Here is a 21,359-nt window from a genome sequence, read left to right as displayed (position 1 = left end):
TTTCTGCAGCACCTGCAGCTCTGCTGACTTCCCACCACACTGCTGCTCATTGCCAGGCTCTCCCTTCTCCTTACCACTGCCCATATAATCCTGCGTCCGCTTGAGTTATAAAAATGAAGAAGATGAAACTCTAACGAGAACTGAACAGGTTAAAGGAAGCAAGAGACTCTGCACTGAAATTTTAGGGTAGACAGTGAATAGTTGCATGGTCTGGTTTGAACTTTGTCTAAACAGGGCATGTTATAACCCAAGGGATCAATTTAAAGAAGGCTTGAAGAATCTGAGCAAAGACTTTCCTATATTGTGTTTCCATGCCTGTCTTATTTCATGGGATATTTTGAACATTTGCATCAGTTAACTCCATTGGTTTCTTCTGGCATAAAAGAACCCCTACCCCCAGTATGTGCGGCACCTCCTTTTACTTTCATTTCTCGTTTCAGTCACTTCATGATGGAGCCAGCCTGCTACCTCTTGGTTCCTGCTGCTCTCCACAAAGTAGACTTGATTTTCTTTTATGTGTTATATTGTAGAACATCAAAAACTGAATCACAATTTTATCTTGGTCTACTTAGTAGTGGCTACCCTACTATACAACTATTCTTTACAGCATTTTTCAAACGTTTTTTTCAGCATAGATGTAAACTTGGCTCCAGTGCTCCTGAAGTAGCTAAAATATCTTCTTGCTATTGATCTGACCTATAGCCAAAAATTATTTTGGGTTAGTTGTTTCTTTTTCTGAAACAGAATGGTTGAATTCAAATTCAATCAAAATCTTGTCTTCCCACAAGTCAGAGGATATTTTGTACATCAAGTATTGAGGCTGGGTTTTTTTATACCTTATTTCAATGCCCTGGTGCAAACTTCAGTGTAATAAATTTTATCACAAATCTGGATCCGGTTCTAGTAATAGTATATTGCCTGTTCTTTAAAGATTATCACCCTGGGCTCTGTTTGTTCATTTGTTTTTATTGCTCCATGTATTCTAATGCCCTAGACAGAAAATAGGTAAGCACATTTGGAGGGGATTTAAAATGCAGGATGTATAAAGTGGTATTATCACTGAACCATGGAAAAACAAAGAATGGTTTCCAAATTATACACAAATTATATTTCTTTGATTGTAATCAGAAGAGTGTAATTTGTGAGGATTCTTTCAGGGAGCATTAGGAAGGCAATAAATACCATCCAAGCATCAGAAAACATCCTCACCTATCTTTCAGTCATTGCACTTAACCATTGTTTTGGCAGTGTCTGTACTGCATGTGACAGACAGCTTCAGTGGGCAAAAGGATTGTTATCCACTTTGTCATTATTCAGACCAATAATGCAATGCCATTCTTTAGAGACACCCTTGTAAAATTTTAGTTTCTGACAGAAATGGTATTAGAAGGGTGAGCTAGATTTCTAAACTATGCCAGTCTGGTGATAAGAATAGACAATGTGTCTCAAATAGAATAATATCTCTAGCACAATGAGAGGCAAGTATGTATTTTACAAAAGCAAAAGCCAGCAAGAAAATGAGAGGTGGGTTCTTATCTTCATTATCTCCTCAGTTGGAATTGTTGCCATTAGGTCAATCTAGAGGCATGGATCTGCAAACAGTGTAAGTACTGTATCCTCTGCTCCCATGTGCAGGGTTGCATGTATCCCCATTCAGTAGAGGCTATAGGAGACATTTTGTGTCCCCTGCCTTGAAAGTGTGCCCAGAGATAAGCAGGAATAATTGCAGTGAGATCCTGTGACTCTTTTGCATTACATAGCCCAGGGAATGTTATGCACATGGTAACTGCTGCGTTTCTGGCCTTTCCAGGAGGCCCATTCATTCTGTTGCCTGTTTCTGCTTAGATGCATCTCTGGTTTCCTCTGGCTCCAGCTCTCTGGGGTGCTCCTGCTCTCCAGGCTCTGGCTCTTCCTGCCCTATCATTTGAGCAATTTAATGATCTAGCAAAGCATAGAAATAATTAAAAATGTTTATTTTGTAGAGTACGTAGATGAGGGTGTTAGTTAAGCTCTGCCTTGAAGATCTCCCTTCTCTTGGATCACATCCCACCTCCTTCTCAGAGCTGGGAGAAGGGATAGTGTATCCTTCCTACTTACAGCTACCTTCTGCCCAGACCTAAAGTCTCTGAGGGCCGATGTGGGATGACACCGAGGCAGCTTTCAAAATCCTACATGAGCTTATGGTGCTGAAGCTGCAGCAGCGCGGCGTAGGAAGGCTGCCTGTGAGCACCCTGTCTTGCCTCAGGAGGTCCTTTGGAGCACCACCACCACCCCCAGAGCACCTTAGGTGACAACTCTGCTGGTGCCCCTGGGAGTGTGCATGTGAGTGCTTCTCCCTTCCCTTGCAATCTCCCCCAAACAGTTTCTGTACATCATAACTGTTGTATGTGTCACACATTTTACACTTAAAATCTGACACCCACAACTTTCATGGCAGATCTTTTGTTAGGAGTTTCATCTTCTAGCCAAGCTGCTTCCCTCTGCCTACAAAGCAGGTGCAAAAAGCGGTTTTGACTTCTGTTTCCACATGTAGACATTTATATAAGCAGCTGAGAGTTGAAGGGTAGCAGTCACCTTGCAGCTTTCTTTGGCTCCATGTATAGTCCTTCAGCGCTTCTCACTTTGGAAGTGATAGATTTCCTTGTCGTGTTAAGGGTCACCTTCGGAGGTCAGCCACTTTGATGAAAAAGAAGGTAACAATCAGAGCTGCATGTAGTGTTTGGTTCACCATTCAAAACACTTCAAGCCCAATTTCATACTTAATGTATTGCACAATTTCACTTTCTCACACGATATTTTTTATGTGACCTTTTTTTCTTTTACTGTTATTAAGGTGGCAGCAAATAGGTCCCTTCTGTTTTTATCTATACAGTTTAATTCCTAGACTTGCAAAGGTTTCAGGCTTTGAATGGTGCCATAGTCTGGAATCGAGTTGTAATGTTTAACGGCACACGCGTGTCATTCTCTGCAGGGTCACAGCCGAGGCCTGATTTCATCACAGCCTGATTACAGGTAATTTTTTCCAGTTCCATTAGTCTCTTTACGAGGATGTACCCAGGAATTTATGCAGAAGCCATTTTAAATCATTTGTTCTAGGGAAGCTGTATTTGAAGTAGTCGAGGATTAGCTACACAGAGAGACATATTTCTGGTTTATGAGTTTAACATAAGTTGGATACTTAGTGTTATATCCTGTTTTAGACAGGATGTCTCGCCTGGGAGAAGGAAAGGAATCCTAGTACTGTGCTGGGTGCTGCACCTCATGAAGGTATCAGATGCACAGGTAAGGATAATGTCGTTTGTGTTTGGGAAATGCACCATGTCTTTTTCATCATAATTTAGTTGTAATCCAAGTGGATAGCGATGCCAGTGGATTTACTGTTGCTCTCATTTGTTTGCTTGGAAAGATATGTGGAAAAGGCAGTTTTGGCTCAGTGTGACAACAGACATGTGGACCAGCTGTCCTGTACATAAGCACCCACGGATTTGGCTTTGAAAGAAAAATCTTGGGCAAAGAAAAAGTTGAGGAAGTGCCAGTTACCGCACTGCGCTTGCAAGTTGTGGAGAGGTGTGGAGGTTGTGGAAAGGAGGTGTTGCTAGGGTGCACTGAAGTCAGTCTGTGAATACATGACTGGAATGGTAGCTGGTGTTAGTTGGTAGTCCTCCTACAAAGCAATCATTTTAATTTTACTCTTGTGGATTGCCTTTGTGCTGTGTGCCTAATGTGTGCCCCATAAAGTACCATCCAGCCGGCAGCCGCATGCTGGAACCAAAAATGAAGCCACAGTAAGGCTGCTGCACGTGTTCCTGTGTGTTCCTTCTCTGTGTCTGATGCCAAGCCTTCCAGAGGAAGGGAGGGTCAGAAAAACTTTTCATTAGCCAAGGCCTGGACTGAAAACCAGAAAAAGAACAAGTAAGGGCCAAATGCAACAGCAAACAGATGGCCGTACCTGGAGCCTGTTACCTGGTGTCTGAAACTCCGCATCCTCTGAGCGGGATAAATCTGTGCAACACGCTCGGGAAGCAGGCAAGGTCCACTCAGTACGCTAGCTCTTTGCACACTGTGTTGCGAGTGCTGGGAGGGCATTTAGTGGAGTGAAGCTTCCTCTCCCCAAGTGTGTTCTACCAGCTTCCTCTCAGTGGAGATAATAAGGTGGTTGTGCAGGTTTAAGTGTCACATCTCTAAAAGTTTTGTACAGCATAAAACCAATAGGCTAGATTTTCTTGTATCAGTGTAGATTGCATCAGTGTAGAGGATCTGTTTTGTCTAGCTTTTTTTGCCTAGAGTATTTTCCTTTCAGCTGCAGAATTAAAAGGTGAACATTTTGTAGTTCAGAAGCTGTAGTTTTACTTACCTCCTGGCTAAAGTATTTACATTTTAACTAGAGAACAAATGATGAAAACAATGTAGTAAAGGCGCTTGTAAGATGTTTTCTCTTACATATGAAATGCTGTAGGTCAATCTTGTGGCAAAACAGAGTGAAAATTAATTAATGGCTTATCAACTAAAAAGTTTCATTAACCTATTAACTAACTAACATTCAAGACTTAATTTTCATAAAGGAATTTTGTTTGCCATATCCATATTACGATGAAGCTATTTAACAATACACTGAGGAGTACTGCTTTCTTAGAATAACTGATTAATAAGGCAGTCATAATACTATGGTTTAATAAGCCATACTTCATACCAGAAGTATATTTATTTCTGCGTATATTGCACACAGCTAACTCACAATTCCCTCTTCCTCACCTCCCAAAGTTAGAACAATATCTTACGTAGATACTGGATTTCCAAAACAAAGAAGCCTGTTGTATGATTGGCATTTTCTGGAAAAGTTGAAAAGAAATGTTTCAAATATAGGAGCTAGTTTTTGTCTTACCTTTATAGACAAGAGCTCTTTGGATGTGCAAAACCAAGATGCAAACAGAGCTACAGAAAGATACCAAATGCAATCTGAGGTAAATCACTGTACCATATTATTTTGTGTTTAAAAATGAGACTTTTTATTTGTAATGAGTGGAACAGAACAGTGCATCCTGTAATTTCCAAAGATGTTCTTTGTTCCCCAAAGCTATCTTCCACTATCTGAATAATCTGCATCTTTTTCCTCTCTCCATGAGTTCTCAAAATCTATTCAGACCTTTCTGAGAAAAAGCGACTTACGTACTTGAATAGGAAAGACACAAACATGAAGATTTAACACTGTACGCATATAGTTTTCTGTAAAACTGTATTCCTAGGAGTGCAGTTCAGCTCTGGTTTACATTCTGATTTTTAGATAGGAAATTCATTTATTGAAATGAAAATAAAACATTTCAGTCATACCAAAATGAAAATAGAATCATGTATCTCAGTCTGTGAAGTGTTACTGGGGCTCTAATCAGAAAGCATTATGTAATAAGCTTAAGTGCATTTCTGCTGATATTTTCCTCATCAGTGCCTCTGATTTAATTTCTGTATTTGATTAAGAAAGACAATGATGTAGGGACTGGTATCGTTTAGGAAAAAATTAAAGGATGAATATTCTTATGAGGAAAAACACTTTAAAAACTTCTATCCGCCCTAGTTATTTAAAATATTATTCCACATTCTGCCCTATCACTCTGCCTTGACCTAAATGTACATTGTTTCAGATCTGTAGGACTGCATTAAAGAAATAAGAAACATGTACATGTATTATTTTGGTTTAGGTAGTTGTTGGCCCAGTTCCTACATTACACTTGTTTGTGCAGCTAAAGATGTGCTTGTCTGAGGAAGAATTTCCAACATTCAACAGGTAATTAAGGGCTTGCTTTTTGCTGACTGTCAAAATCAGTTGAATGCTTAATTGTCCTAATAATCTAAATTTTGTGAATTGAGAATTACAATTTTAGTGAGAAGTCTATGAAAAGTACATTATTTCATACATGTCCGCTCTCCATTACATTACTTATGAAGACAGGACTCCCTAGATAGCGAGGAAACCTAGGTAAGATAGTGACTCTAGAAGATTTAAGGTGATAATAAATACTACCTGCCAGTAGAAATTCAAATGTCATTCAACTTCCATCTCCTCTTGGGTCCAGACAAGCGGCGTGGCTGCCCCACACTCCCTCGTGGTTCGCAGCGGGAGCTGTGAGGCAGAGGGTGATGGCAGACTGGTGAGTATGTACATCTTCGCATGGCACCAAGCTTGACTCCTCACCTTCCTGGCTGTGAGGTCCCTGGGGACGGCAGGGCACCAACTCGGAAAGGCGTTCCTGATTTTCAGGCTGTGGTGCACAGACGGTTAGCCTGGCCATGCGTTGGGCCAGCTGTAGCGTCAGGTCCGTGCAATGATGGGATCGTGCTCTTTCCTGATCTAGGAGCAGCAGGGCAGCGTGCTGGGTCACACAGCAGCTGGAAACTTGGGTGGGCCGGAGTTCAGTCTGTGTTGCAAAGGTAGATAGTTTGCAGACAGAATAATGCAGCCATGGCTAATTGAGAATTCTAATTTTAGTTGTCATTGTGAACTTAAACAAAATTGAGACTTTTGACTCTTTAAGAACGGAAAGAAGCTTACTACCTGAAACGGTAACCAAGCAAAGTGAATACCCTTGGAACTGTTGCTGTAGAGGGGCCTAGAAAAGACTCTTCACAGAAGAGCTTTGTGAACTTTCCTTGCTACTCAGTATAATTTTCAAATGCCTGATTTAATCTCAATTACTGCACTCCCATCTATTTAGTTAACTGCTCTTCACAGGAAATAATTACTATGTCTTTTTTCTCCCCCAAATTGCTATTACCTTATTGCTGAGAGAGAGTCTGGTATTTCTAATATCTTCCGATTCTAAGAAATACCGGAAAAAATACATACATACAAACATACAAACAAACAAAGTTTTGTGTATATAATTTTCTTTCTTGTAAACGTAATTAATTACCTGGCCATTTCACCAAGTGGATTATGGACCTGATAAAATATCCACAGACTTTAGTATAAATATCTCCATTGGACTACGTGGATAAAAAGAACAAAATCCAGAGGGCAGTATGCTAGTACCAGCAGCTCTTAATTATGATATGGACTGCAAAACCTGTTCTGAAACCAGAACTACTTCTCTGTCTGGTGCTAACATTTGTTTCAAGAGAATCCAAGAGTTTCAAAGCAATACATGACCCTGTATTAAAGAGGAAAAGACGGTCTAACTGAAAACATGTAAAGAGTTATCCCCGATGCACAAGTTGCTGTGTGTGGTGTGGTCAAGTGGTGTCCTTTGTGTTGGTTGTAGAGTAGTTCATAGTTAGGAGGGCAGGTGATTTTTGAAAGGCACATATGCGTGTTAAGGAAGAGAGTTCACTAAAAGAAAAAAAATCCAAACTGGCTGTTGGTGGCTACTTGGAAACAGAAAATCAGTCTCCTTCATGGCATGTGGCAGCAATTGAGCTTGAGGCACTGAGGGCTCATCCGAAGCTCATAGCAGTTGCTGAACAAGAATATGCTGGCACTCAAGTATCATTGTTGTATCATGTGGCTGACAGGCATGTCAGGAAATGTTCCCAGCTCGATGTCATTTGTAAGTTTAATAAATTTACCTTCTACTCTGTCATCTGTGTTGCTGCTGAGAATATTGAATAGCAGTAGACCCAGAAGGATCCCCCGACACCTTTCTTTGTACATCCTCCCATGTACATCACATTGCGAAGCACAACTGCTGCTGACAGAGGCCCTTCAATGTTCCTTCTGCTATTAGTGTGCCCGTGCAAAATCATTGCATCAGTGAATGAGTACTTTTCATTATAAATCTGACTAATTTTTGTTTATACTTTCCAAAACCAATTCTGATATTGGGTTGGATTTAAAGCCTGTAAGGTCTTGAGAGAATATATTTGAAGGAAGGTACATGTAAGTGTGTATACGTATGTGTACTTTTCTTCAGCAAGGTAAGGCAAATCTCAGCTTAAACCTTTTATGCTGTTTTCATTAAGCATCTAAAGACTTCATCTTTTTAAAAAAGGAAAAAAAGGCTATACTGGAAGGGGGTCCAATTGTTCAAAGTCCTCTAATTTGGAGCTGTCTTGAGGAAGAAATAGAAGCATCACTGTAAATGAAGTCTGTGATAGTTGTCAGCAGGCTGGAATCTCAGTTGATGTAATTCAGAATACAGCTCTAGATTGAATTTCTGCCAGTTTACCTTGTCAGAGACCTCCTTCAAATACTGAAAGAAGACCTGAGACTACCTGTTTTCTCACCAGGGGAGAACTGTGTTGATTTTATACTTCTGTAAGAGTATATGGATTTCTATTTAAGTCAGAGTTTTACTGTGAATGTAGCTGGCTATGCCAATCTAAGGTATACACATTAGGTTTAATATTTGCCAGAATCCATAATGGCAGTATGATTTCATTGCACAGTAAAAGAACTGAAATCTCTCAGATACACTCGTTTTCACGGATATTAAATGGTGACTTTTTAACAGCAACTCTAATTTCAAAATTCACAGCTTCATGAAAAATAACTGCTAAATATATGTTATGTACAGTAAGTTAAATAATTTTACAGTATTATTATACAGAGAATAAAGACTACAACAGGAGGTGTGCTAAGCAAATATGTAAAGTACATTATGATGAATAATAAATAATACATAGTAGTATTGAATGTTTCCAACACTCATATATGACTAGACTTAAATGAACTCTTTCAAAATCTTCATCTAAATATAAGTCTGTATCCTTTTCATTGATTTAATAGTTCATGGACTCTTATAGCATTTTTATAAATAAGCCATCATCTCAGTTTTTCTTGCCAATTTTTTTCTCATCAGTACAATTTTCGCAGCCTGCGTGATCTTTAGAAGTAAATTGTTACATTCAGTCCTCAAGCCAATGCACTATGCTTTTTCCTGCTATCGTTATTTTTTGCCACGCTTACAGATTTATGGCATCTGAATGTGTGCTGCCAGTTTTCACACATTTCTGTAAGACACACATAGGTGTCTGTCTATTTTCCTAAGGGTCTGCTGCATCTAACTTTATTTTTAACTTTTTAATTTTAATCTTCTATTTGTACTTAAAATCTCAAGCTGGGACTGGTACTATGGCAGTAATATTTCTGGCTCCCTTAGAAGCAGTAAAAAGAGGAAAAGTTCAGAGCTTATTTAGGGATGTGTTTCCAGTGAACGTGTGCAGACTTAAGAATGGGGACAATGCCCGAGCTGCTTTGTGTTACCTGAAACCAGCCGGTTCCTTCAGCTCCAGTGCTGCCTCCTTGACTTCAGACAGCTACATGGTCCCTTTCTTGTAGCTGCTTTTCCTTCCCACAGCTGCAGTGAAGTTCCCACAGTGCAAAGACGTTGCCATCTTCAAGCTGTCAGCTTCATTTTTTTTTCGAGGCATAAATGGCAACAGTTAAAGCTAGGAGCTAAGAGAGAGCTCACGTACCCGTGTACAAGACGCGCAAGGTTATCTGACAATTACTAAAAAACAATTCAGCAACATCTGTCTGTTGTGTGATAAAAGCAATGTTTCTTGGAGCCATCTGTCTGCTTTCGGATTAGCTTTAGATTGTGGAAATAACCTGCCTTTGATTAAGGTGATGGGGTTATTTTTCCTTATTACACCTGTGACTAAAATTATAGATGGATTTAATATGATATATAATGATTCTGGAAAGGAAATATATCTGTCTTAGACTAGAAATAATGCAATAGATTCAAGGAGCATTTCAGTGGTGAATCTCTTCTAGGGTTTTTTTTGGGAGGGGAGTGGGGGAGGGGGGGCGTGTTCTTTGTTATTTTGGAACATTTTTACTGCCAGACCTGGGTAACAGTCAAAGCAAATACTGTTTAATCAAAATTTGTTTGCTTAGTAGAAACTCAAAATTATCTGGCAGATATTTATCTCCTGCAGGGCTTTTTTGTTGTTGCTGGTTTGGTTTTTTTGTCCCTGTTGTAGTGCTGGTGAACAGACTTTTTTTTTGAGAAGCTACTTTGTCCTGTTTTACTATTCTGAAGATGTCCAAATTCTTGCTCATGTTAGACAAGTCCCTCATTTTATTGCCTCCACTCTTCATTGGAGGTGAAGCTATGCTGGTCTGTCAAGAAGGTGAGGAGAAGACGTTTTTAAACAGAAGCAGCCAACAAGAATGAAAAGTGACAGCAAGTTGGGACTGTTCTCTCCCTGATGCAATGAAAGCAGCAGGTCTGGTTTGTTTCCATTCTAAAAGAGTAATAACCCCAATGAGAAGAGTCACTGCTGCTAACTATGCTTGAGAGAAGCCCATAATGTAAAAGAACACTCTCAGCCCCATCGAGAAATGGTTCTCTCTTACCTACAGACAAGAGAAACGAAGCAGCGGCCAGCTCTTTTGTGAGTTCTACCTGGCCTTTTGAAATTAGGCCTCTTCAGTCATTATTTTTGTTGTGCCCCATCGTTCTTAAATGGAGGGGAAGGGAAGAGGCCACAGATAAGGTCAGGGTTTTTCTTTATGTCAATTTGATATGAGTTCTGAGTAACAAATGGAATGTTATTAGAAATACTACTTTTATTTTCGTAAGTTTCTTTTTCTTACCATCCAAATGACCAAAATGCAACTTCTGCTATGGCTAAACTACTTTTTTTCTACAGTTCTGGATGACAGATGGAGTTACTGTTGAGAATCTTATTTCTAATGAACTGAACTGCACCGAACATGTCCAGTTAATACAAACCTTGTCTGCTGTCTTTTAAGCCAAAATTTTGCTATTCAGCTATCTGATAAAGTACACTTAGAAGAATCTTCTATTGTTTTACTGTAAAAAAAGCAACTGCAGAGGCGAGAATTCAGTGTAAGCATCACATAGCTGGTGAATATATATTTTTTTACAAGCCTTATAGCAAATAAGAGTTTTTTTCCCTGTTATGGTGAAGTTGTTAGTACTGGAGTAAGTTCAAGTCAGTTCAGCAATTGAATGTTGCAGTACAGGACTATTTGCAAGACAGAAGAGATTAATTTGGCCTCAATTCAAGAACTGTGAAGGTATAACTAGGAATTTTATAGAATTTCCTTGCAATTGCCAGTTGTTTATCAGTGTATTAAATAACCTGAAGTTGAGATTCGTTCTTTGCAAATAATTTTTCCAGTAATGTTTGTAACAGATTATTTTCAAAACTTTCTGCACGGTTTTATTGTAGCTGAGGTTAACAGGGCATGGTAAGAGAATGGCTAGATTGGTTTCTGTTTCTGATCCACATCCCATGTGCTCGTGAAGATTACACTTCTAACACAATGTTTCATAGCATAGGTTGTATCATCTCTCTATTACTTATCTAGTCTCTTTGGCACGACAGATATTCCTCCTTCGCTTCCTGACAACATTCATCTGTTGTTTCACTGCTTGACAGCGTGACATTCTTAAACAGCAACCTAATGCCTACTAAGCCGCATGGCGACACAAACAAAAAAGGGACACTCTTCTGCCTAAATGAAAGGGTGGTGGGTAAATGTATGCATAGCTGTGAGTGGGGAAAGGAAGTATTGTGCTTCTGACTAGATTTTTTTTTTTCTTCTATGTAGTCCTTTTATTGTACTTCAGTTCTTTAGCCAAACAGTGTCTCTCTCAACCAGGCTCTGATCTCTAAGTAGGTGTCTTCCAGCGCTGTTTATACTTTTCAGAGTCACAGTTCATTACTCTAACAGACACACCACATCGTTTTGCGTACCCTTTACATACTATTTCCAAGTAAACATCTCCCACTTCCAGGCCCATCTGCACTTTATTCTAGCCAAGAACAGTGCATGTTAAATTGTTCTGGCTGGACACATCAACCAGAATGTAGCTCCCTTGCCTACCTTGCATCTGAAGTCAAAAGCCTGTCGTTCCATGCCTTTAACAAAGAGGATTATGTATTAAACTGTTGCAAACAGTAAGTGAAATATCTAACCTTTGTATATACTGCGATTTTCTACTTAAAATAGGCTACTTTCATATGTATCGGTGATAAACGAACTAAAAGGTCTACTTTTAAAAGGATCCTCTTATTTTACTTTTCTAAATTTCCCCAGTTTTTTCCTGCAGGCAACTCTTCAGGAGATTTTTCCTATTGCTACTATATTGTGTTGGCACTGAGGTAATATGAGGTATTGTGTACAGCACAGTGGATGGAATGGCCACTATATCAAACTGTAAATGGAGAATTAATAAGATATGGTTTCTGTACCCAAAAGCTTAGTATGTATTAATAAACCAAAGGGTGAAAAGAAAAAGCTAAAGGGTTCTTATTGTTTGCTTTTTAATTGACTTGCTGAAGATTGTAAAAAGCCCTGTAGCTGGCTGAAAATAATAAACTTGTTTCCTGCTTCAGAATCAGTACATAACCATAACATTTTTAACCTCTGTCCGAATGTAGTTTTTAGTTTATTATAATACTGTTAATTACAAAAGGAAAAAAAATATTTTCTTAAAGCTAGAGTAAAATTTGAGTGGGGTGATAATATCTACATTCAGGAAATGAAACTACTTCATTGAAGATGTTCTGAGAGTCAGTATCATTGCCATTGGGTATTTAAGAAGGTTAGCTTTGTTGCCTTAATAGGTTTGGAGAATTAATGTAGAATTTTTTCCTTCTCCCTTTCGTAACAAAGAAATAAGTTTGCAGAAAGAGTCTTTGATGCCATCTGGCTTAATCAACTTTAAAGTCCTCCTGTAAGGAAGCTTTACATGGCTGTTCTTGTTTTAAAGGAATTAGACATGAAGAAAATAATATATGCCCTATTGGCTGGAGCTGTGTAGTAGATTCCCTAAGGCGACTGTCCAGTACAAGATGTCAGAAGCTTTGAGTTGTCCAAGATGTGAGGGGCTCTGAAGACTGCCTGCAGACTGGACTTTTTTACAAATGAGCTTCAGAGTTGGTTCTGATGGCTTTAATGGTATCCCTAGGAAAAAAAAAAAAAAAAAAAGAAGAAAAAATAATTTCTAAAAAAGCTATATATCTAAGGATCAGCTATTCCATCTCATTGTCCTTCAGAAATGATTTATTATCTCATGTCAAGTTTCAGTCTTGAATGAGGAAAGAGCTGTACACATTCATTCTGTTGAGGTGTTTGGACCATTCCCTGAAGAAACTTGTTTGTCTACTCTGACAGGAAAAAAAAAAAAAAAAGTGACTTTCTTTTTTGTGGAATAGTTATCTACCGGTTATTGATTGGAATCAGATCAGTAGAAGATTGGATGAGTATCAGAACCAGAAACAAGGGTTAAGAAGGTGGAAGTAGGGATGGGATAAGCAAGGAAGCAGGGAGCAGCAGCAGCAAGGTGATAAACCAGGATTATAACCTTCGTGTGTCAGACTGGCCCACCAGGGTCTTAAGATGGGTGGCAAAGGAGTTCTGTCATTCAGACAAGGAATTGTTAATTATCAAATTATGTATAGAAAATAGCAACTTGATGTTTTCATTTACACAGTGCGTTAGTTAAAGTTGTGCTAGGCCTGTATCTATAGAAGCAAGATACTTTTGCAGGGAAAGAAGTAAGGATAGATTAATGATGTCTATAGTATTGCCAGAAAGACTTGAGTTATAAAAGCTTGGGTGTTCCCCTCAGGAATGGGTTCTTCCACCTTTGCAAATGCAACCTGAGCCACAGAGTATGGAGGAAGACAGAATCCCTATGGAAACATGAATTGGGAAAATATCTAATATCAGCAAATGAGCTGGATACAGGGAGAAAGAGACCTTTTGGATTTAATAATAATGTAACACTTGTAATTTGAGTTATCTATTCTGGATGTTGTTAATAGCTGCATTAGCAGTTTGCCTGAATCCGGCTGCAAGGTAGGGCTGGTTTTGTGTTAAACATTAGTAGCAAGTTGTTCCTCACCCATTGACGGAGTTGATCATTTTAGGGAAAAAAATCACCAGAAACAAAAAAAACAAATTACCCTAATTCACCAACTGCAGAGTTGACCTCATGCTTTTCTTGATAGCTAGTTTATATTTGTCTCCTTTTGTGAAATGTGACAACTTCAACAGAGAAAACAAAGCTCTTAAACAGTTTCTTAATAATGCTGAGCCAGTATGTGAAAGAGCCAGTCAAGCTGCTGCTACCTTGTATATCGAAGGTGAGAGGGATGGTTCATGTAGTCTCCTCTCTCAGAAGGGACAAGGACTCTCCCTGGCTCCTTTTTTTGCATCGAAATGTGACAAGTCTCGGAAATCTGGACAGAGGAAGACTTCTCCTCTGTGGGGCAGACCCTCCAACTGTTGCCAGCACAGAATTTCCCAAGCCCCTCACTGGGCTGAGTCAAATAGGATCCTTCATCAGAGAATGGAGCAGGCACCTTGGGTCCCCTAATGGATGTGCACTGGAGAGCAGCAGTCTTAAGAAGGAGGCGGCACTGTCTTTTTCTGGGTAAGCAGACCTGTGCTTATCCTCTCAGTCCTTGGGAACTAAATCTTTACAGTGACTCTTCTGAAGGCACAGGAATCCTCTCTGTACAAACTTCAGTTTTGATTTTATTTTAAGCTTATCTGGAGGAGGCATCCTAGATGCGTTTAGTCAGAGGCATGATTCTTCATTCTTCATCTCATTATTTCTTTAGGAATGTGAAGAAGAAAGTTGGTGTCATGGGTATAGCATTGTATTCACTGGGTGCTTAGAGTGTCCTCTGAATATTCCCTGGACCCAACTGCTGTGTGGCCCTGCCCTGCAAGAAGACTATTACATCTTGAATACAGCTATTTTACACGGTAGTTGCTATTGGGGGGTGGGATGATGTTCCTGCCTAACATCAAGGACAGACTCTGCCTGTGAGTCGTCTGCAAGACTGGTGGGTTTCCATGGGCTAGCGAACACAGAGGACACTGGGTAAAACTTCGAATGGTTTTGAAGATAACCAGTTTTTGTATTCTACTGTTAAATTTTTAAAAACTCTTTATTTTTGTTTTTATTCTCTGATATCCCTTTGAAAGGCTTTTTTTCTTCTTTTTGATTTTTTTTTTTTTTTTTTTTTTTTTTTTTTTTTTTTTTTTTTTTTTGCTTTGTTTGGAATTCAAATCTACACAATGTTTGGTGTCTCAGTTAAGCTTCTGCTCCTCAATTCCACATGTAGAACTTTACTTCTAAAATCAACTCTGTGGCTCTGTATGTACACTGAAGTCAGACTTTCTCACTTTTTTTTTCCCCCACCCCCCCTTGCCAAATATGGGGGCAGATGATCACAATCACAACTTTTATGCCAAAGGAGAGGAATGAGGAAAAAGGGATGTATTAAGGTGTTGTGGGAGAAGAAGGAGAAATAACGTGGAAGGAATTTCTGGCAAAATCTGATCCTTAATCCCATTTCTGGTGCTGACTTATTAGGGCTTTGTCTTTGGGGGGGGGCGGGAGGCACAAAAGATGGTGGGCGAAAGATCACTTTGATTTTCTTGAATTTGTTTCTGATTTTTAAGAGCTTCTTAGGTTTTGTGCCCTCCTTCCACTTGCAGGGAAGTGTCTATGATGAATCTCTCAAAACAAATGGAGCCAGTGTTACATGTGCACTGCAGAGTGAGCCCATTTCATTCGTTATTTGAGATTGGTGATATGTTCTCCAGTTTGGTCTATTCTGCCAGGGGCCCTCTCTCCTCTTTCTTTCCTACTTCCTATTCTGTCATAGTGCTAAATAACTGTCAAGGGGAAGAAGTGCAGTTTCTAGTGTCCATTTAATATAGTCAGTAATCTGGTGTCTGCTTCAGTCCCTGGGTTCTAAGTAAGTTGAAATAATTGTTATTCACCCAATAAAAGGATTACAGAATTCCTTATGCACAAAATGCAGTCATTACAACTTCGTTTTCTCCAGTGTTCCCTTGTAATGCTCAGCTGAGTAGAATGGTTTCTTGCTGACCTGTTTCTACATGCTTTAGTAAATTTGTGCTTTGGCGTCCTGCTTGTCTTAATTTCTCCGAGAATAAATTTTGTGTTTTCTTCAGTGTGGCCCTTTTGGGTAGGAAGACTCATACTGATGTTCGCAGAGGTAATTCATTGTCCTTGCAACATTCCTAAAATTTCTTCTTATTATAATTGTGATGACCAGCTTGATAAAATCAGCTTTTGTGTTGTGACTGGTATTCTGTTGTTATACTGGGCAGGCAAAACTGGGTATTTTCCCTTGCTTGCGGTCCAAAACTGGTTGTTTTGGACTGTAGTAGGAAGAGCCTATGGAAGTGTTATGCATAATCCTAGCAACAAGGAGACTTTGAGACAGGACTTCTCTTAGTGCTGGATTTAAGATGTACTCTGAATTCATACTATGAAAGCTTACTGTGATTTGCCCAGGGCAAGTCTGTAAGCCTCAATGTCAGAGGCTACCGAATTGTATTCTTTAGTTTAGAATCACTATTTCTGCTTGTTTACTAGTGTGTACACACTGACATATTTTGCTGGATATGAGCTTTTGTCTCTATCTTCTTCCTTGTCTTTAAACTAGAAAGATATTGGTATGAAGCAGCTCTTGCTGTGAGGTGCAACTGGTAGATAGCTGTACCTTTTGTTTTAATGAATCTTAGGCATTGCATTATCTCTTGCTTGATGACACCCTTCTGTACACAGTGTGCGCTAATCTTTACAACTGTGTGGCAGTCTGGAAATTGGACTAATACTAATTACTAAAAAAAATGTTGATATCAGCCTTTTAGCTTCATACCACCATGCAGAGCTGGGATGGATTTCTGTGCAGAGTGGGTGCCTGGTATATCTTCTCACTTTGGTTTCACAAGCTGGTTCAGGGTGTGCTGTTCATTTGTGAGGCACAGATGTTTCCTCAGAGGGGCGGAAGTCTCCACATTCGCACGCTAGGGAGCGATGCTTGTAGCCAAAATAGTTGTGAGTAGGTTGACACTGCATGCGCGATCCAGATCAGAGCCCTACTGAGTCTGCCCCCATGCAAATGGGCATTTTCTATCCTAAATGTTATTGCCATCATGGATATATGGGATTCAGATACAAGAGACATGTAGCAAACTCATTATAGGCATTTACAAAGAACCCTCACAGCTACCTGATACGCACTACTCATGTTCTGATAGAAAAAAGTCGAATTGTTTGCTACAGACCATGTTTCTCTCAGTGCTTCAACTGACAAGCTGATGGCTGCGCTCAGGTGGTCAATGATCGTTCACTGACACAAGGGGGAAGTGACCATGCAGGAGAAGCGAATGGACAGCCAGTGCTTTATTGAAATTACTTTTGGAGAGAAGAGGAAAGAATTTAGATGGCTTTAAAAAATCCAGGTGAAAATGAATAGGGGTTTCCAAGTGAAAATGATATAAAATAATGCAATCAGTAAGTTATTCATTCCATTGTCTTTTGCAGTATTGTCTGCTGGCAATAAATGATTTGCAAGTGTTGTCAACAGCTCAAGACTGATCAGGCTGAGAGAGCATAATATCCTTTGAATTTTCTGTGTTCCTCTGCAGCTGCCTTGAATGTGAAGGTCCCATGAAAATATTATTTCGAATATGAAAGCGATAACAGGTTTGCGCCATATTTATGATTGTGTGCTATACAAGCATATAAAAAGTGCGTCAGGGTGCCGTAGAGCCCAGTGGCTCCCTGGGGCTGTACTGTCTCTGGGCTGGTCCTGAGCACCTACAGCCAAACCTCCAGCAGGGGGGATGCACTTGGGGCCCAGACACAGAGTTCTCTGAAAGCTTAACCTCGAACAACTGCCTCTAAAAGGTAGTATTACACAGCTTCAGCATCTCAGGACTTGGCTCTCTCAGATGGTGAGAGCAGAGACAACCTTCATCCTCCACCTTCAGAGACGTCATGTTTCCCTTGCTTATTTCTTCATTAAATCTTAGTGTTGCACTTGCTAGACCTGGTGGGACAGGCACATGTGGATCTGCTGGCTCCTTGTTCTGGTTGATTTCAAAGGGCAAAGAAATAGTGAGTTGAACATCTTTTCTTTGACAGAGCTCAGAAGTGTGAAGCCACTTGCTCAAGATGACATGGCAGGTAAAGGGGAGGAAGGATCCCAGCCTTCAGTCTTCCTCCTGCCTTGCTTAACGGGCAGCCTGTCCCACAGGCATACCTAACCCTTGCTAAGAGGAGAGTAAAAGGGTTATTTAGCAGTGATGAAATAAGTTCAATTTACCATTTAGAAAATGGTCAGGTGTCTTCAGAGTAGATCAGTGTTGTGGTTTAGCTGCAGCTGGCAACTAAGCACCACACAGCCACTTGCCCACCCTCCCCCCCGCGGTGGGATGGGGGAGAGAATTGGAAGAGTGAAAGTAAGAAAACTCATGGGTTGAGATAAGAACAGTTTAATAATTGAAATACTATAAAAACAACAACAACAATAATAATAATAGTAATAGTAATGAAAAGAAAAACAACAAAAGAGAGAGAAACAAAACCTGTGAAAAGACAAGTGATGCAGCTGCTCACCACCCACCACCCGATGCCCTGCCAGTTCCTGAGCAGCGATCACTGACCCACGGGCAACTCTCCCCAGTTTCTGTAGTGGGCATGCCGTCCTATGGTCTGGAGCAGCCCTTTGGCCAGTGGGGGTCAGCTGTCCCCGCTGTGCCCCCTCCCAGCTTCTTGTGCACCCAGCAGAGCAGGGGAAGCTGAGAAGCCCTTGGCTGGTGTAAGCCCTGCTCAGCAACCACTAAACCATCAGTGTGTTAGCAACATTCTTCTCATCCTAAATCCAAACACAGTGCTGTGCCAGCTACTGCGAAAAAAATTAACTCTATCCCAGATGAAACCAGAACAATCAGACTTAAACTTACTTGGTTCTGTTTTCTTGATTGGATACAGTGATGTGTTTTCACAAACGGACACAGTGCTGCGAGTAACATAGCTTCATAGGAAGAAACTTTCTCCCCAAAAGCTGCTGTGGGAGCTGTTAAGAACCTAGGAAATGCTCATTAAAATAAGGTGCCGCTAGTACCTCTTGAAGTCGCCAAACTGTCAGTTTATTTTCCAGTGAGAAATACAAGAGTTACTTTGATAGGCAGTCCCTAGAAATGGTGTCACAAAATGAGAGAATCAAAATAAGATGGTTAAGATGCCATTAATTTTTATTTTTCCTGTCCTCCATTCCCCTTTAATCTAAGACAATTTCTTCCTGTTTTCCTTAGGGTGGGAAGAAGGTGTGGGAGAAAGATTTACTGGGCTGAGACAATATTTCTGCTGGTCATTGCTCGGCAGCTTCATCCAGAAGAGCCTGTGCCTGTTTTTCACACCCTCAGGGCTGACTGCCTCTGGAAGTGGGTAAGAACCAGGATCCCTAGCTGAATTACAGCTCCTGCTAACAGGTTGCCCAGAGATCATCTGTGGCTCTTCAGAGCCTTAAAATACTTGGCATGCTTTGTTCAGTACTTCAGGCTCACTTTTTAAAGACATCTTTTATAATAGTCAGAAGGGTAGTGTAAGAAGCTAATACATGCTTAAGGCCGAGGTAGAAATCCTTTTCAGTAGTCAGAAGTTAGTATTATAGTTAAAATTGCCTGCTTGTGTCAAAAATCTTTGATGACAAGATTTCTGTATTTTAACACATTTAATGCCCATCCAGCAAAATAAGATAGAATTGTAAAAGATACCTCCATGATTTGGATAATTGCACAACAACACATAAAAGAGAGTTTATTGGAAAATAAAATGTCAACAATGTAATTTTTAATATCAAGGTAAAATTACTTTTCACAGTAGTGGCTATCTATGAAATATTTCCATCTGCATTTTGTGAGTATATTTTTCCTGTATGAGAGACCAGAAAAATAAAAATCTAATTTATTTTTTTTTAAATCAAAAATAATATTACTTTAATCTCTTTCCATGTCAGCGTGCTAAGCTTTACTCTCACGGAGGCAGACACCTACTTAAACTACATCTAATCTAGTGTCTCCTTAAGTTTACAGCAGCAGAGCCAGAAGCAAAATTTTGCCCCCTACCAGCAACAAAAAGTCTTGAAGCTCTTGAAATGGTTTTGTTCTGCAATGATGTTTAGACTGTTGGAGCTCTAATAAATTGTCTATTTTTTTACATTGTTCCTTGCACATTGTCTTCAGACTCTGAAAAATGCTTATGTTAGAATTAATATATTCTAACATAAATTACTTTGGCAAAATTGCATTTGTGTAAGTTTACAAAAGCGTGATCTGTAAAGCACCTGCTAGCTCAGGCTAGAGTCTATGTGCTGATAAAAAGGCATAAATGGTGAGTTGATAAAAAATACCTTGCCACCAATAAAGCAAAAATGAAAGTGTCCTTATTGGTGTAATAATTTTTGTTCAATAATCAGTCCCCCAGATCTTTCCAAGCAATTCACTGAAATCTAAAAATACTAATGATTAACTATGCATTTCATTACCCTTGATCCATGTGCCTGCGTGCAGCTATCTTAATTGATGAAAGCTTGTATCTTATCAAAAGTTGAGTTGCTTGGTTTTTTTAATTATAAACATTAGCTTTTGTTCTGCAGGAAGTAGTTTAATAAGTTGTTCAGGATTGCTCTAGTCAGAATTCTGTTTCCTTGGTGCAACACTTCACTGGCACATCCAAATAAATGCAGTAACCCTTCTCTCCTCATGTTGTGAAACTTCAAAAATATTTCACATTAACCCCAGTTAGAATGAAATGGAACCACAGCTGAATTTCTTCAAACTTTTGGAAAATACTTTTCCAAAACAACTGCTTCAAAACAATAGCAGTCCCTGACAAGTGCCAAAAAAAAAAAAAAAGGCATGTGAGTGGAGGCAATGATGGAATTTATTCTACTCTTAAACATATCAGACATCCAGCAGAATAATTTAATCTCTTTGCATAAATAATATATTATAAAATTACATTGGGGTATATATAACAAAGTAGTACGCTAAGCTTTTTGATATAATTGAAATACATTTGATCAGAGTAAAAAAATGCTTTTTATATCTTGAAGAGAAACGTGTATTTAATTTTCTCCAAATGGAAGAGAATTTTTAGAACACCATTCCTTACTTCTTCAGGGAGTTCCTCCATGTTGAAAAGCAGAATGTGAAGCCAAGATATTACAGAGTTGGGACAGGTAGGAACTTTACTGTATGGTGCAGTTTGGGGGTCTGGGGATGAAAGCTAATTCAGTCATGGATGTAATCTGTGAAATGTGGGGTAGGAGGAGAAAATGATTGATGCCAAGCATTTTGTGCACAAAGCGTTCCAGGAGTTTGAGTTTCTGAGTAGCAGCGGCAAAATAAGTAGCAGGTGCAGCATAAGCAACCAAATGGTGCAGTTTTCTTATTCAATATAGGGTGCTTCTGGGGTGGAGTGATTGGTATGCTTTTTGTTTTAAATGAGTGTGTTGAAGAGTCTTATTTAGAGCTCATGGAAATCAAACGAACGGTGATCCATGTGCTTTGCATTGTGGGAGAGATGTAATGTTTAACTGCGCTG

This window comes from Egretta garzetta, unplaced genomic scaffold (assembly GCF_000687185.1).
Source record: "Egretta garzetta isolate BGI_Z169 unplaced genomic scaffold, ASM68718v1 scaffold446, whole genome shotgun sequence".
NCBI classification, from domain to species: Eukaryota; Metazoa; Chordata; class Aves; order Pelecaniformes; family Ardeidae; genus Egretta; species Egretta garzetta.
This window is presented reverse-complemented; position numbering follows the sequence as displayed.